The following is a 15,390-nucleotide window of genomic DNA, read 5'->3' on the forward strand; positions in this document are numbered from 1 at the left end:
TGTATAAATCGGAGGGGCGTTTCGTTTTGTTTCCAGCAGAATGTCAGCGTTGGCCGACGCCCAATTAGCCGGTCTTTTTGCAATATCATTGCCTTGACTCGCGGTCTCGGGCTGCACGGCGATTCCGCGAATAAAGCGAGTCGTAGTTTCCACAGGACTAGGGAAAAACTGTGAGATCAAGAAACACGTTGGTGATCTACCGCGAGTCGAATCCAAACTGTTCCAATTTCGAACGAATTAACCGAGTCGACCTGGCCGCGTATGGAGGTTAATTAACCGTTAACCGATAACCAATGCCCTTGTCTCTTTGAGTAAGAAATAACCTAATCGACATGAACGTATCCTCTGCGAAATATGCGAACGAATCACGGGTTAACGATGACCCGAGTGACGACCGTTCGACAAACAAGTGGGACGGTACGACAAGAGAGAGAAGCAACGATGAAACAAGCACATTTATTTATCGGTGAGCTTCTATTTTCGATGCGGGACATTATTGCTTTTCCTCAAACGCGTTACCTTTCTCTCGCGCTATTTATAATCACGATACTATACTCGCGTACTCGCGATCGAGTTCGACAAAATGCCAGGTATATAAATAGATCACATTGCTATTATTTCACGTAATATCCTACGACGATACGTAGTAGTTACAGATATAAGAGCATAAGAGGTAAATAGAGCGGAATGAACTCGAAGAAGTACAGTACTGAAACTACCATAAAATTCTCCATTCTTACATAAATACAGTGAATAAGATACGATGCGAGAAAATTTCATTACAAGTATACAAACCCGAGAAGATACGCTTATTGAAAATAGAGGGGGCAGCTTGTTCATTACTAAATTACTGTTGCAATTTAATTTTATTGGGTCGTGATGCAATGAGATATTCTATATATAAATATGCTCAAGTGAATATAATTATCTCTAGATATATTTTGAAACGTACTTTCCATATTGACCACAACGTAAGACGCAGTGTCTGTGTATACAAATAGTATAAAAAATTATCGTCCCTGAATTGATAACGTACGATAGAATCAAGTAAACGCGCAATTTCACTGGTAGTCGAGCAGAATGCGTATGCAAAGTAGTTTTATATAATTTTCAACGCAACGTATACATAATTCGTCGCACTTACGTAAAGGCTAATCTTCGATCATTCTCCGTTTCGCGTACTGTTATACGACACGCTAATTACACACGTGAGGAGCGCAACCGTGTTGTTTACTACTTAACGAGTCGCCCGTCGCGTCGCGTCGCTTCATAACTCACTGCAGAACCAATACAGGGAATACATTAATGACCTTTTCATACTTCCAATGAAACATCTCTTTCGTTGCATTCGTGTTAGAAAGATATACATCGAAAATATTATGGCAAATGCGATTAAAAAAATAGAATTTATGCGGTAATTTATTTCATCTACTAAGTATTATAACGAACGGGTATACCTCGGATATTTCGTGTATTCTGTTCGTTTTTATACCTTCAAACATCCATAATCTAATTATTAGTTGGTAGAGTATCGTATAAGAAGATTTTGATAACGATTTGGCAGTTGGAAAGAAATTTGCTATGAATCGCGTAGACAAAGGAATAAACAATTCGGCGAGACAATGCCATTGCGAGGTTCAGACGCGTCAGAAGCATTTGCAAAAAATAACTACGAAAATTACGTCTCATTCTGAAACCACGTTTTCGAGCAACGCGTCTACTTTCGCTTGGCTAGCCAAAAACAAGACGCTTGTATGCCCCTCGACGAATGTCCGGCCATTTACATGCCATGTCTCTTTCTTCCTTCCCAAAATGGGAATATTTCGATATGCGTTTTTTAAACCACGACTACTAATAACGTCTAGATGAAATCTACAGGCTGAAAATCGTAGATACGAGTGAAAATTTTAAGAAATTCAATTCAGTTACGTATTTTTAAAAATACCATTTCTTTAGTTTCACAATTAAACAACTTTATTCTTTGGCACGATACGTCTTCGTGATTTGAAAAAATATAACGCTTTTAACGTTTTCTAATAATAAACGCAAAGCTTGCAATGGAATTAGACGGCCGAAGGGCACGATCCAGCGTAAAATTTATGTCTGTCCTATACCGGACGAAACTACTCACACCAATTCGAAGCGACATTTCTTACGAATAGACTGCAGATATTACATTTTTGCATATTTTATGGATGTTTTTGTATACTTTGTGTAAAAATATTTTAATTATTTAATTAGTCACTTATCTATAAATGTATAAACATTTCTCAAATTTATTTATGAAAATTATAATATTATATTTATGAAGACATAGTGTATATTTATGTAAATACATCATTTGCAAACATTCTAAAAACAGAAATTTGAATAAAAGTATATATTATCTTCTGAACGTTGTAATTTCTATTTTATTCTTCATATTTTATATATCTTTTTTGTTGCTATTTATTTGTTTTTTCACAGCAATTCAACGCTGTTGATATGTCTGTTCAGAACCGGACTTAACTACAGATGCTGTATAAGTATATATGTTATAAAAATTCTCGTCCAACTTATGATAAATATTCTTCGTGAGTCAGCCCGATGTCAATCATTTGTTATTGTATCGTATGTAATAACGATGATGTTGAGGAAAGCTCACTCGTTTCGTGTGATGTTGATTCGATGCAACATTTCTCTGCGTAATCATAATACTATTTTTGGCGAGTCAGCCTCATGCAATCGTTCGTTTGTGTAATAATTCTGATGATGTTGATAGGGCTATGTTTGTCGTACACGAAACGTAACTATTGATGATTCAATGCGATATTTCTGTTAAAATCGTAATACTATTATATGTGAAACGAATTAATGCAATCATGTTGTCGTAGCAATAGTAACGATGTTAGTGATTTTATGCAATACGTTGAATCAATTATCGATATTATATCTAAAGCGATATTTCCATCGCAATGATTATTATGTACAACATCACATTGATGTAATGGTTGCTTGCTTCTGTAACAGTTCTGAGGATTGTTATCTAAATACCAGTTACGTTAGGCTTATGTCACATTTACTTATTATGTGTACTGAGCGATCGCTACACGTAATTATTTGCTACATTACGCTTAGATAGTTATTTTTTATGATGGTTTTTTTTTACTTTATGCAACGTTGTTTGCGACGTTAGTGATCATTTATAGAAGTCACAAGTGTTCGAACTAACCAAGATAAGCTGAAACGCGTCACAAAAAAAAAAAAAAAAAAATGAATCAATTTAAATATTCGACTAAACCGCATCGTGTTTTGTAACCACACAAAGCCACGTAAACAAGAGGTATAAATATTAAAACGCAACGGAACGTATAAAAATACGTTAAATTCGCGTCGTCCAAGCAAACGTCCTCCAATAATTCCTATCCCAAAGCCTCTTGTTTCCCTTGAAACTCGAATAACAACGAAACACGACAAGTTAGTCGTACGTAATTCGAATCGTTACCACTTACGACAACAACGAAACTTGAAAATTTGACTATTTCGATAAAATCTAGCAAAAATCGATATCTAGACGGATTTTTTCGAATAACAGCAAATCGTGGCGTCTCGTTGGGTTTGTGCGAAAGGTAGCTGAACGCGGCCGGCGCGAATCGATTCTAAGCCCTCGCAGATTTATTCTCGTTGACACACGAGCAGAATAATATTGCGCTGCACAACAGAGTTTATGAGCCATGTTCCTTGAGTTATTTCCGTCCCGGCAATCCGACGATGCGTTCCTAAACGTGCAACGACCCCATTCGAACCGTTCATATCGACAGACATTCCACCGTGATGTCAGTCGATTAAAACCGATCCGACCGTTACGTAAGCGTGCACCGACGACTACCAAATGCTCTATCCTCGTCGATCGAACCGCTCTTCGTCGATCCGCCGCCGGAAACAGACATTTTTCCACCGAATCCACGCGAAATCGCGAATTTCGCTCGTTATCGTCGCCGTTCCACGAATAACGTTCGATTTTCGCGACGATAGCTCCGACAGCCGGCTAAATTAAAATCATCCGACCAGGTTTTTTTCCACCGCTGCGTTGGCTAGACTGACTCGCAAAATTTAACGTTTCGTTTGGTCACAGGTAGAATATTACGGACGACGACGCCCGTGAGAGACCCGAAATTCTACCTCCCCTTCTTTTTTTTCTTCGTCTTTTACTTTTACTTCTCTCTTGCTCTTGGATGCCTCTTTTCCTCTCATTCTCGGCCCCGACGAACACGAACGAGGCTGACCGTGCGTGCTGCCAGCTTACGAGCCACTTGACGTGACCTTGCTTTGTCACTGACCTGTCCTAGGCGGTGGCTGTGGGTTGCTGGCCACAGCGACGCGCACACATCGGCCACGATGCATCAACGTATGTATGCGCATCATCTGCTGCCTCTCCCTCTGATACGCCGGCTCCCTTAGGCTCCGTGCATAATACTTCGTTACGCGTGAACTTGACACTATCAGAGGTACGAGAGAAACGAAAACTGCGAAATGAAAAATACGCATAAAATTCGGCAATCGCTGGTAGTTGTTTCGTCGAGAAATTTTGTTATTTGAATTAACCCGAGATTAGTAAAGTAGAGTCTATAAAATCCTAGCAGCTTTTCTCTTCATAGTGATTTGGATAGTATACGCGTCGTAAGGTATTATACTATCCAATGCATAATTTAATTATTATCAGTTTACGTATAATGTGATTAAAAATTTGTGAAGAATGCGAGGAACCTTCGCATGATTAATGAATGGAAGATATTAAAAAACAGAATCAAAGTTAGACAAAGGTATGTACGCGGATATAGAAAATGACGAATAAAAACATGTAGTCGAATTGCTTGGAACGTAATATGAAGGAAAGGAATGATCACTTATGTATCTACCGATGACTTTGATTTCGTGAACGAGCGTCGATGTGCGATGCAACGGCACCTTCAATTTCCACAGTCAGAAATAGCGGGTCTCAGTAAAATAAAAAAAGCCACTCCGTCACGGCGCCTTACTCGATTTTCTCAAAACTCTCACCAACAACACCCGTTTTCGAGTACACACAGACGAGCCTTCCAGCGTGCACGGGACAATGCCTTAACATTGGCAAGCTTCAACATTGTTATCACAATGTCGCAACCTAACACGGAATCCTCATATTTTATTCCGAACTGTTCTCTTATTTTTACCTTTTTTTCTCTTTCGTAAAGATTATGCAATGATTTTACGAAAAGATAAAGTTCCAAAGGTTCCTGTATAGCGAAACGTCGAACGTAATTGAACCGTGTTGCAACGCGACTGCATAATCTCCAGATTTAGATCTCCGTAGCGAGTGAGCATTTATACGTGACAAAGTTCCCGTGGAGATGTGAACCACTCGAATGTGTACTTATTTTCTTGCCTTGAACCGGGATTCTTATCCTCGTGACATGACACAGCAAAGGCTTTATATTTGTAGCTGTAACCGTGGTTCGAAAATATTAAATTGAATTGAATTAAGACGAATCTACCAAGGGTTAAGAATGGACTAAGATAATTCTTTTGACAGTGAGTCAATAATAGTGTAATACCGGTTAATTATTTGAGAATAGAAGCGATGTCGCCACTTTCAATGACCTTAAACTATATTGTTATAAGATCAACATTTTCAACAATTTTTCCTATATTATAAAGTGGCCTTGGTTTCCAAGATATTCGTAAAAATCTTCGATTAAATCTTGGTTACGATTGCTCTTGATTCTGTAAACGGCTGCATTTTTATATAGCCCACACCAAAGTTCGGCCATTAATAAGGAAGGTGACCATTTTAATGTTGCATAAATAAAAAAGAAAAATGTATGGTTTATAAGTTGGGGCAGAGTAGTATCTGCCCGGCTGATATTTCGCCAGAGATAATTTTATATTTTTTTTTTTTTTTTTTATGGAGTGTTGTACATTATCTTGATCTTCAGTTGCTTAAAAATGTAACGAACATACCTATCGGCATTGGAAAATTGTTTACAGAACGGAAATTTATAAAATAAATTGTTAAATAATATTTACATATAGTATTATACATAAATTGTTTTACAACTTGAAGACTAAAGTCAAACAGCGGTTGTATGTGTAGGACAGAATTGTTTAAAATGTTTGCCAGTAATTTACCAAATGTTGACAACATACTTCAATGTCATTGAAATCGGTGACATCAACCCTATTCCCAATATGTAATTACTTAACATCGCCTAACATCGCCGACGTTATTCGCTTCGTGTCATCTTATCGTTAAATCGCGGATGCTTACGCGTTTATGGGAAATTTAAAAGCGCAAAAATATTTATCTTATATTTCATCTCTTGTAATTCTTCTTATATTATTCTTCCTCAAATGTAGAATAACAGCTATGAAAAAGACGAGTGTTCGTCGTCCTATTAATTACAATATTGGAAATTTCACTTACTAAATCTATGTTACTAATCTTACTAAAGGCGTATACACAGTTTAAACATTTGCTGCTACTCGCGATTTCAGGTATCCGCATTAGTTTAATAATTGTTAAGAAAAATATCATAGAGGAAACGATTAACAGGCTGGGAATTGAAATTCCCTAAAGAGTTGGAAAACGATAATCAGTGGAAAACAAATGACTTTAAACCAACGATAATTAGGATAACAGCCGAGTGAAAGTAAGCAACGCTATAAAATGCTGCTATCACTGTTGTTATCCACGTCGTATTATTAATCGTTGCGGGACGAAAGTTTTCTAATAAAGTAGGGTGGTCCGGAAGTAATAAAACATCGTGATCGATATCGTTGCTTATGCGAATTTCGTTATTCCGCTATTACGGACAATCGTTGTTATAATAAGCAATTCTTATGTATCGTGAATTCTTCTTGCGGTTTTACTTGAATTCATCGTCGCTTGACTTTTAATCGCGACATACCAAGACACAGATATTTGTCGTTCGACTTTGCACGACTTAAAACAGGAACAGTGAATCAGATATGCCTATTTATCAATTCTGAGGTAACCGGCGCGGCGTGCAATGCACGACCAAACAACAGATAAGGAAGACAGTTTCCACAAATGGTACGTGAGTCATTGATTTTTCAGAGGACCAGTTTGTTTTTTTACCAGTCACCAGATTCTCAGGATTCAAAAAACGATGTACGTAATTCTGCGATTCTCGTCGAATGGAAAATAAGTCGCAGCGTATCGAAAAATGTTCGAATTGTTTCGAACGATTGCGATTCGGTCTTCTTCGTCGACTCGAAGAGCATCGTGCAAGTCAAATAGACAATGGCTACTCCATTGATATTTCTTTTCGAATACCTGATTCCGTAACTGAATTTCACGAGATTGTATACAAAGAAATCCGCGTATTTACTGAAGTCTCTGCAACACGATGTGATGGTATGAAATAACACCGTAGAATGTTTATAAAAAAAGTTTGTACACAACAGCAAGGATGGAAAAACGTGAGGGGAAATGATGAAAAAGAGAATTTCTACGTACGATCTTAGTTTTCTTGATATTTGTGCACATTTTTTATTGTATTAGTTATTTGTACGATCCGCACGAATAATCAGAATCTCAGAGGAAATTTTAGATCGATATTACCTCACGGAAGAAATTTTTGAACCGATGTTGGTGTTTACGAAGAAACATCGAGGAAATAACGGCCATGTTTGCGAGTTGCTAAAGTCTGTTCTTTCGAATTCGAGGAATCGGCTTCGATAAAGACGCATTACACGTATTAGTCTTTTGATATCGTCCCTGTTGCATTATCGCGTGTAATCACCGAACTCTGCTCGTGGAAAAATGTCTGAAACGTAATATAACATCGATAACTCGTTCGATAACACGAAATTCTTGTAGACAAAGAATTTGCAATGGCATGTCGTGTATTTTGCAATCGTTGAAACCTTTCGAGCTCGACGTGAAAAAACAGGCACATATAAACGAATAAACACAGAAATTACACTGTTAATTAACTTTCTCTCACTGCCTGAGAAACCGTGTACTTGTCAAAATTAAACGATACCTCGTCGAAAACAAATACGTTATATCGCGTTAGACTTAGGTTAGGTTAGGTTAGGTTAGGTTAGGTTAGGTTAGTTTGAAGCGATTAATGTAAAATGTAAAACGATTTTCAAAACAAATTGTTCAAGTACAGAGAGGGAATAATCTAGAAAAAGGAGAGTGGGGAATATGGGAAGATAAGACGGATCTAACTGAGATCTAAATAAAATAAAATTAAAATAACGACAGTACGCTCGTAAAAGACGAGTGTATATTGACAGAGGTAAAGGTCGAACGTTCTTCGCGCATTTTCCATTTTACCAATCTGTCTGCGAACACCATGAATTGTATTACGTTTTCAAATCGCTCTTTTTCTCGATCGATTCCACACCTTTTCGCCAAAAATGTAAAAGTTGTGAGATTTATACGTCACGTAAAATTCTTGTATTTCGTAGATTTCGCAAACAATTTCGTTCGCGCGAACTACTAATACTATACGAAACAATGTTTAAACAGATGAATTTTTATGAATAAAATACATATTTTTTGTACTAACAGTTAAATTGTTCTCCGTAGTAAAAAATGTTAGATTATAAAAAGATTCGACTTCGGAAGAAACACAACGCAAACAATAGCCAGCGTTGTTTGATCTTTAACAAAAATGGGAGCGCATACAACTCTGATTCCACGCTATTTTTCTGCTTCTACAAAATAAATCAAAATGAAACATAGCAAATTTTCTTTCCCCAATAATAAGCTATATAACAGACAAAATTCCATCAAAGTCGACTCGGTAGCTTTCACGCGATACGAGTACAAATAGACAAATTAAAACGAATGAATCACTGTATTTTATCACTTTTTATTACAGACACAATATTTCTATTGTTTTATTATATACCAATATGCAAATATTGCTTCGATAATTGAAAATTACCAAATATGTCAAAATAATTGGGATTAAATGTTTTGTCTTTTTATAGTTCCCAAAAACATGCAAACATATTCGATATTATTAATCGTTTACTTTTATCAAGACACGAGTACTTTGTTTCTAAAATTTTCTAAACGAACAAACACTCTTTCGCGTACAAAATATATTAAAAGAGTACAAGTCATAGCTGAAGGACATTTGTCCAAAGATGCGAAGACATTTTTTTCTACGATGCAACTCCAAAATTCTATGGAAATGTAGGCATGTCTAAATAAACAATTAATGTATTTTGCAACGCGAGGCTCCTCGTTTATCCGGTCGGTCTTCGTTATGGTTGAAACGATAGAGTACGAGGATCGGGCTGAAGGTAATTGACTCTAAACGGGAAACTGGTCGAGGCACGGGGAGGCGCAAATCGAGAGAATCGAGCCGACATAATTGTCGTCGTTAACGCCAGATTCAATGGCGCGTGAACGTGGCACGCAGTTAACGTTATCGAAGCCGTGCCAGGGCAACTCCGACAGACGCGCTCTTCCACAGAACTTGGTGCACGCCGCTGCAAATTAATTAAGAGATTAATTAGCGATGACTCCGCGCCACGCTAATGCGTCGGTGGCGAGAAAACCGGCTCTGTCGGAGAACCTTCCCTAGCATTTCCTTTATTCCTATTTCTCTGCTACTATCGCTTAGAACGTGACTTCTATTTATGTAATATGTATCAATTTTGTGAAACGTAATCTTGTATCAGTACTACCAGCGAGAGAATTTATATAAAGAAAGATTCATATAAAAGGACATACCTATAGATCCATAGGATGTACGTAACAGACAGACGATAACCGCATAGAGATTCTTCCGTGGTCGAAGGGCAATTCGTCGAGGGACGAATGGGTGGCAAAATTCTGGCGCTATAAAAGTACCGTTTTAGCTTTGGAACCTCACGTGGCCGAAACACCTGGCCACTCACGTGGACTCGGCACGAGATTCGAAGGACAACACAGGTTGGGATCGGAATAACGCGATCGTATTGCCTAACCACTCCTTTGTCGCTTCACACGCAAAAGAATTACGCGAGGGATCCATTGATTCCACGGTTAGGCGACACGGTGATCGATCACGGGCTTATTCCTTGTCCCTTGGTGAATTTCAAACATTTCTATACGCGAGATCCATTCAAATCTCCTTGTATATCTCTGTCTGTTATTCTAATCTTAGAAACTTTGGAAAGTGGAATATTTTTACCGTTACTCGTAAATAGCCATTAAAGTCAACATTGTTGCGACATCGACAGTATTCGTTAAAAAATCATACGATTTTTGGTGAGTATGATTGGCTGATGATTTGGAAGATCGTCGGGTGATAGCATACATGCGGTTAAATCAGAATAGACGATAATAAAACCTAATTATTTATAAGGTTATCACTATGAGAGAATTTCCATGAGATAAGCCAAGAGTTTCTTTGTCGAGTCGTGTACTTGATGTATCGCGTTTAAATTTAGAATTCATAAAACGTTTGACAAGTAATGCTTTAAGAATCAATCTGCAACGAATTATTGGTTCGAGTATTCATATAAAATCAACGTGACGCGAAGTCGAATGATATCGGAAAAAATTCAATAGTGATAGAAACGACAAAAGTCTATCTCGTATTACAAAGGAGAAAGGATGGCGAATGAAAAATGGTAGCCGGGGAAGGGCGGCACGGTGAGAGTTTCTCCAGAGGTCACTGACAAGCTGCGAATTCGCGTTCGAACGAACAAAACAAGGTTCCACTGGCACGCATGGCGCAAACAGGACACGAAAACGCGGTGATCGCTGGCGAGAAGATTCCAGAAGTCGCGTTTTACCAACAAAAAGCGAGTAAAGTGACGATAAATATCCGCCTAGTTTAAAAAGTTCAATTTCTGCGTAGTCTGACGAATTCAAGAAACCTTATGACGAATTGTATGTGTCGAACGACGACTGACTTGCGTGTTACGGCGCTGATGCAACGTTACGAGCCGCATAGTTTCGGGACGGATAAGAAAGTCGGAAGTGGTACGTTGACTCGATGGAATTCGGCATTGGTAGTACGGATCCACGACGAGAAAGGCGGAACGAGCAGTGCGCAAACAGCGAGGTGTGCGTATGACGAGAGTGGTTCAGAGAACTCTCGAGTGAGAGTTTCGTCGATGCTTACTAGCGAGGATTCCGTGGTAAATCAGGGTGATCGACCTCCGCTACCGAAACCAGAGTTAACCTCGATACGGAACTTGGAAAAGCACCGGACGAAGATTCATCGGAATCGATCCGAATTCACGAAACGATAACAGGAAATGTTACCGCAAAACTGATTCTAAGATTTCTTCTTTAGAAAGAAGGGAGGTTTCCGAAGAGACGACATGGAAACGTTTGACAAATTCGTTGAAATAGATTGCTCGTGGTATAGAAATTGAGTATTTTTGACAACGAAGGTTCGACGCGATCGGCAGATTCGAATCCGGTAAAACGATAGCAGAAAGCAATACTTGGAAATTGTTATACAATATTCAGGGAAACGATTGATCGATCAAATATTTATATTCTCATAAAATAGCGGTTAAAATTACACGATAAAAGTTAACAAGAATCATACGACGAGTATTTCTGATCTACCTGAAACAGCTCGACGGACCAGCCAACCTGATATTGCATCTTTAAAAGAAAGAATTCCATGCCAGAAAAACTTCACGCGAAAGAAGCAACTCTTAAATCAATCGATCGATCGATCGATCAAACAACGGGCAAAAAGCAGAGACACGGGTGCCTGAGTAACGAGAAGTTCCATCGGAAGAAAACAGGTGGAACAAAGGGGCGAGCATCGGCGTCGAAGCGAGGCGAAGGAAGAAACCATGACATTGATCGTCACGCGATCCAGATGAGTCGCTCGGAACGGTGTACGGCGGTTTACCTGTTAGTGACATAACGCTCGTCACGGATGAGCGCGCATACGAGCGCGTCCGTGTATTTTCCCCGGCAAATATTACGAGAATAATTCGCGACTGGCCATGACGACCACTATCTGCGAGCGTAACGAGTGTCGAAGGGGAGTAGCAAAGGAAAAAGAAGGAGAAAGAGAGAAAGGAACCACCCGGCTGAAAGGAGGCATCCACCGTTTGTGGCGAACCCAGAACAGGGACGAGAAGAGAGAGAAGAGAGACTCTCTCGCGGCTGCGGCCAGTGTCAGTGGCCTTGCTTTCTGCGACCCACTTTCTCGCTCGAGCCGATGCTAAGCGCGATCGCTACCTTTTGTCGCGAAAACCAATGCAGATCGGAGACCCGACCTTTTTTCATGGCACGAGCAAACGATTTGTGAGTGGAGATTAGGTGAAATTGTTTGAGCACTTTCAAAATTAATCGCGCGATCGATTTAGTTTCAACCGAGAAATGGACTCTCTAATAACGAAGTGACGAGCCCGATAATATAGATAATAGTATAGACTCGGATACTTTCGTAGTTTTTTTCAAATTTACGATTAAAAAATTAAGAAAGAAATTAAGATATTATTATTAATATTAAAAGCTTTCGACAGAAGTGGAATATGTGCAATGGTATTCTGCACTATTATTTCACAAGTCTATTCTAAACCATTTACTATTTCACTTTCACGCGAGAGATATCTGTATACCGATCTCCTTATAATTGGTCGAAGGAAAAATGGAGGAGAAAAGAATGGCTGAGCATATTGACAAGCATTGGACATGGGGTTATTGACACCTGTCGCCAAGAAGGTCGGTGACGGCGACGAAGGTGACGCCAGTCATTAGAAAACGCATCGATGCTAACTTGGCATTCCCATTAACATTTCTATACGAGCATCGCATCCGATGTCGTAATCATATAAAACTTGCGACGCGCCGCGTCGCGTCGCGCTGCAGTAATTGGACATAATCGAAGATCGATGAGATTCTTCGCGGTATCGATTATGACGAAAATAAGTCAATATAGTCGACTTACTTCCACTATGAAATTCCGATTTCTCAACTTTCTCCTAGAACTCTAACTAGGCTATAATATCTATATCTATAATTAAAGAAAATATGAAAACGACTATTAAATAAATGACTAATAATTTAATATTTAATAATTTATTGTATAATCGTGAAACGTATACGGTAAAATTTTGTTCTAATATAAACAAAGTTCTACTGTAATTCCCTATACAATTTTTCATTCAAATATCATTAAAGCCTCGATATAAACCGATGGTGAAAGCTCGATACTTAAAATTTTTAAGCTTAACGACAGTAACGACGTTTTTTACGTTATCTACGTGCGATTACTATAGTATTAATCTGCATAGCATCGTTTACTATAATCCTGTAACAAACTCGCTAATCCAATCCTTTCTATGTTTTCTATAACGCGATTCGCTTTCTCCGATCGATATCCTTATGGAAGGCGGAGGATCCGCAGGACGCAACAGGATGGCGCGTGTCAGCGCATTCTTGGTCGCTCGTACCTCGGCGAGGAGAAACGTGTCGCGGACACGCGTGTGCGCACGTGCGAGATAAGGCGATCGCGCGCGATATACGATCACGCTCGTGGCCAACCGCGTGTTTCCAGAGACGAGACTGCGGTCACCGGCGACCATGCGGATCTACCGCTATTAACACGCGATTCGTCGGCGACCGATGTCACGGGGTGAAGAAGAACCTCTTGTCCGTGGAGAAGTCTCTTTCTTGGCAGAGACACGCGACAAGTTCCGTCGCGGAACATATGTTCTACATAGCTTTCTGCCAACTCGGCTGAGTATTTGGGACGTCGCTTTGAATTTACTTTCGTTTAGAAATTTAGAACATTGTGGTTAGATGCGCGAGGCGAAGTTGGTTTTCCGAGGAATTCGGCGTCATTTATCGAATCGAGATTCGTGGATGAGTGCGAGGATGGCCTTAGGAAGAATGTTTAGTACTTAGAAAAGCGAGGATATTTACAAATATTTTATAACTACTACACAATTTTCTCGTCGGCGCTGTTTGTAACATATTTTGCGAATAGTGCAGCAATTATTCCAAAATATTTTACATTGCGATTACCGTGGTCGGCAGAAGCTTCGATTTCGCGATATATTCGTCGATAAACAAACGACAAATTGTTCGTGAATAGCAGAGGAGAAGGAAGGAATTCTGTCAATTTATGTAATTTGATCTTTCTACTTAAAAGGTTGACAAACACAAAGTAAAGTATAAAAACATTTAATCTTACTCGTCTCTTTTCACCTCCAGCTTCCTCTTCCACGCACGAAAACTGCATTTTTACACGCTGGTGCACGCGATGCCTCAAGAAAGTGTTAGGCGTGAGGCTAGTGCAAGACGATTAGCGTGTACAGGCGTGCCTCGTTAACGTGCGTCGCGCTCGCTTGCTCGTACGCGAGCGAATGATGGAACGGGTTACGTAAACTAGGAACTTGGATCGGTGGAAGGCCAATGTCCTGACCGGCTACCTTTCGTAATAACGAAAGAAACGAAACGATTTTCCCCTTCGATCCTCTTACGATCAACGATAGAAAGGATATCGCGAAACGTCGCGTTGCGCGTCGCTTCGTGAGAGACGAAAGAAATCGCGGAGAACGTGTCCGTGGTGAAAAGAGCCTATTTTGTTGGCGCTCGATCGCTGGATAGATCGCGGTGCCGGAACGGGCTTTCATGAAAGTGCGCATCGTTTCCTGGGCCTTTCTACTTTATCGATTCGACGGGGAAAAGGGAAGCCGCAGAGTATCGGATTAGAGAGGACCGCTCTTTCGAAAGGGCGATTCTTCGTGGTTGCTTTAATATGGTTGAAGCATTCGTACAGCGTCTCGGATAATAAAGGAAAAAAATAACAGCTCCGTTGCTTTTATATCTCGTGTCTAGTTCTGGTTCGGTTTATTTGTTTGATTTCGAGCAACAGCAAGGCTCTTTTGTCGTTTTTTAAGGATTTTGCAATTGGCAGTTTTGCCAAGTAACTCTGTCGCATTCTGTCTCGGCGATTGAAACAACGCGTACATATGTTTAACGTATACAAAACTATCAATTTGTTTATGCAAACAGAGTGTTAATATTTTGCGGTAGGAACGAAAATACTGTATCATCATCCTAGAATAAATACTTATATAAAATAAGAAATGAAAGAAATAAAAAAATATTTCTGTTCTCGATAGTCTACACTTTCACTATCATAGTATTAGGTTGTCCGAAAAGTGTCTTTCTTTTACAGACTCGCCTTTTACAACGACGCATCTTTATAGAAACATAAAACCTAATCTGTCGAACGTTGTGATTTTTATTTTGATAGAACAAAATGGATCGTGCGTAATTGGATAAAATAACATAGAACGGAAAATGTTGTGCATCCATTATTTCCTGATAGAACGAAAGAAACTTTTCGGACGACCTAATACATATATCTGCGTATACCAACGAGATACTTGCATGCAATTCGATGCAGAATC

At 39.3% G+C, this 15,390-nt stretch overlaps 1 protein-coding gene across 2 annotated transcripts in view; it reads right to left on the reverse strand.

Annotated features, from left to right (window-relative positions):
- Positions 1-15,390, reverse strand: part of LOC139996156 (caveolin-3) — a 162,539-nt gene that overhangs the window by 106,828 nt on the left and 40,321 nt on the right. Inside the window, exon 1 of one of the 2 annotated variants that reach the window (XM_072020322.1) lies at positions 1,145-1,284. The exons of the other annotated variant lie outside the window; for it this stretch is intronic. The gene's annotated coding sequence lies outside the window, so the exon portion shown is untranslated. Of the gene's footprint in view, positions 1-1,144; positions 1,285-15,390 lie in introns of those variants that run through there. 2 annotated transcript variants of the gene reach the window in all.

Source organism: Bombus fervidus, chromosome 17 (genome assembly GCF_041682495.2).
Source record: "Bombus fervidus isolate BK054 chromosome 17, iyBomFerv1, whole genome shotgun sequence".
NCBI lineage: Eukaryota > Metazoa > Arthropoda > Insecta > Hymenoptera > Apidae > Bombus > Bombus fervidus.